Source organism: Leptinotarsa decemlineata, unplaced genomic scaffold (assembly GCF_025532065.1).
Source record: "Leptinotarsa decemlineata unplaced genomic scaffold, Ldec_3_MD MMD2_tig00004307_RagTag_RagTag, whole genome shotgun sequence".
In the NCBI taxonomy this organism is placed as follows: domain Eukaryota; kingdom Metazoa; phylum Arthropoda; class Insecta; order Coleoptera; family Chrysomelidae; genus Leptinotarsa; species Leptinotarsa decemlineata.
Genome location: NW_027412606.1, coordinates 6904184 through 6907528, shown reverse-complemented (window position 1 = coordinate 6907528; position 3345 = coordinate 6904184). Strand labels below are relative to the sequence as shown.

Genomic DNA, 3345 nt, shown 5'->3' with positions numbered 1-3345 from the left:
TGACTCATAATGCTCCATACCATAATATTCAAATTAAATCAGCCCCCGACATAAATTCTAGGAAGGTTGACATGGTGAAGTGGCTGCACGAAAAAACAATTCCATTCACGCGTAACATTCTCAAATCCGCGAATTATACGAGTTGATCAAAGTAAATAAAAAGCATCATATTAGATACAAATTTGATGAGGTTCTGGTTGAAAACGGACTTAACGTTTTGTGACTTCCACCCTACCATCCGGATTTGAATCCCATAGAACTCATTTGGGCTTCTGTCAAAAACAACGTGCCCCAAAAGAATGTAACTTACAAGTTTGAAGATGTGAGGAAACTGAAGGAGCACAAATTTGATCAAATCACTTCCAAGGACTAGCACAAGCATTGCCGATATGTTAGTAGATATAGAGAGCGGAGATATTGGGAAAATGAAACATTCACAGACGTTCAAATAGAGGTAAATTCAGTGATTATACATTTAAATGACGATAGCAGCACAAGCACAAGCAGCAGTGAAGATACAGAAGAAAATTTGTATTCAGATAGTTGCTGATTGAAGTTTATTTTTGGATAAGTGTATCAGTATATAACATTTTAATGAACTGCACTACTACCTATAATATTAAATAAAATATGAAAAGGAATTACAAAGAAGTCATGTTCCAATTATTACCCTGGTTAAAACTGATTATAGGTAAGATACTTGCTGGCAAGGGGCTTATCGTAATCCAATAGTAATTTAGTTGGGAGAGTCTATACCTGTGCGATCGCCTGCCATCAGCCATGGCATGTACCTACTGTAGCTAGATTGATTTTTACCAAACTTGTGGGGACATAATATGTATTCACTGAAATTGAATATTATATGAGAAAATCAGCGATTCCAAATCATTGTTTGTAGTTACTTGGAAATATTTCTCTCAGAATCACACATACACTTGCTTGCATCAAAGATAACCTTTATTCTTACGAAGTTTGTAGCTTTAAGTGGAGTAAACATGTTTCATAAATGTATTTTTCAACAACTCGACAAAACACATTTCATGATTCCAGTTACTAGTGATGACTTAGTTAAATATTTCGAAAAAAACATCAAATCTTGCAAGTCAATGTCGAACATTTTTCTTTAATCTCATCCACATTTGCTCTCGAATAGTTTTCAGTAATCTCATCCACTTGAGATGTGGCAGATATCGTTATTTTGGTGACAATGCGTTATTCTGATGACATTAATATGATAATGGGCATTTGATTTCCACCAAATGATTATTATTTGCGTCTGGTTTTGATGTAGAAATGTTTGATCACCAAGAATATGGCCTGTCTTGCCTGAGAACTATTATTTTTTACTATTCTGTTTCACCACTCTCATCTTTTCTATTATGTAGTGTGCGCCGAAAATGATACATAGTGTGTCAAAAAATGAGTTTTGACTTAACTACGCTATCGGACACTTGTAAATATGCTTCACCTTCAATAATTGAATAGAACTGGACGATACTTGATAAAAATCCATATTAAAAAACTAATCAATATAGTTTATTGTATGATTTTCACTATAAAATGGTTTTACAAAAACCGCGACACGTGTTTCGCTATACAATAGCTTCCTCAAGCATTAACTGAGAGTTACTTCTAAATTACAACCATTTGAAACTCTAACCTAGTACCTGAAAAGGTCAGGTGTGAAATCATTATCACTGTCAATACATTTTTCGAAAGTTTACTTGTAAATATATCTAACTATTTTTACCTACAAACGAACATATTCAATAATGGCTGATTATTCAATTCATTTTGATCGTTCATAAGATGTTGAGAGTTTTTGAATTTGTTAATTTCCATACTCTCCAACAGGTTAACTTCCAAACCTTTCTTCTGGAAATGGAGGGGTTTGTATTCATGGCTGAAGTCATGTCCCTCTGAGATTAAATGACTGGCATATGTGGAATTTATTTTTCCATTCTGAAAACTATAGTTGTGTTCCTTTATGCGGGTTTTGAATGTTCTTCCAGTTTGGCCTATATAAAACATCGGACATGATCCACACGATAATTTAATAACTCCTGGTTTTTCTGAAACTGAACTTTTATCTTTGTTATTCTTAATGTGCATGCCTAAGTTGTTGTTGGTTTTGAAAGCAGTATTCACACATTTGCTGTGCAGAAAATCTGAAATATTTGTAGTGGGTTGGCCTAAGTAGGTTGAAGTTCTATAACTTTTGTTCTCTTCTCTTCAAATTGTGTTAACTTCTTTCAAAGCTTGACTGTTTAACTTTTTTGATAATAAAGAATGTATTAGACCGCTATCGTAATCATTGTTGACGGCTATTTGCTTTATTATATTCAGTTCTTTATTGAAATTCGCTTCTGACAAGGGAACATTTATCAGTATGTGGATCATACTGTTGAGAGCTGCTACCTTATGCTGATATGGGTGAGTGACCGAATTATGAATGATAATATATGTATGTGCCGGTTTACGATAAATTGAAAAATCATGTTTGTTGTTAACTTTTGATATTGTCAAGTCCAAAAAATATATAGACTCGTCCTGTTCCATCTCCACCTTCATTCGATAATCGTATGTTCAGAACCATTCGATGAAAAAGGGTACATTTCAAAAATACACTAAAATTCACAACAGGAAACATTTTTTTCATTACTTTCATCCTAGTACGATTGGTGCATGTTTTCATAATTTAGAAAAAAGTTTTCCTAAAACCCTAAAAAATTATTGATATAAAAAATGATGAGCTTTTCTTAAGAATAACAAAATTATCGCAAACTAAAGTCACAAATCACAATTTTTATACTTTTTTTCGTTGTTTTTTTCCTAGTTTGAGTTTCCTTTTCTCTTTCGCTTTGGATGTATACTACGGTAGTGTCTGCAGACACTTTTATTCTTTTTTTTTGCCTGTTTAGACCTTGGCGCAAGATATATCTTTTATCTAGGTCTGTAAAAAGGAAACGATTGTTGTCAGAGAGGTACTATTACCGCTGTAATGATAGTCTCTCAGGTAAAATAATTGACGGTAAATTCTTCGGATTGTTTTGTTGTATATGTATCATCCTTTAATTCAAAATGGTGATACTTATTTTACAATTGAACTGAATTAATAATACTGCATTGAATATCCCATTAACCACTTCGAACTCTTTATCGAAAACCTATCGATTATTTTTAAAATCGTCACTAGCGTTCATTTTATTGGAATATAATTTATGAAAATTAATAATTTACGGTGAAATTCTAACGAATATGTTATTTTAAAAAAGACTACTTCAATCAGCTGCATTGTAGCCTAATCACAGACTCGATAACTTAGAGCGCCCGTACACGAGTCAC

General features: G+C 33.0%; 1 long non-coding RNA gene across 1 annotated transcript; it reads right to left on the bottom strand.

The window, feature by feature from the left end:
• Nucleotides 1-540: 540 nt before the first annotated feature.
• LOC141483817 (uncharacterized) lies at nucleotides 541-2215 on the bottom strand. The gene is made up of 2 exons (XR_012466303.1): nucleotides 903-2215; nucleotides 541-845 (listed from the first exon to the last, which is right to left on the bottom strand). It is a non-coding gene; the product is annotated as an uncharacterized lncRNA (long non-coding RNA).
• Between the last annotated feature and the right edge of the window lie 1130 nt (nucleotides 2216-3345).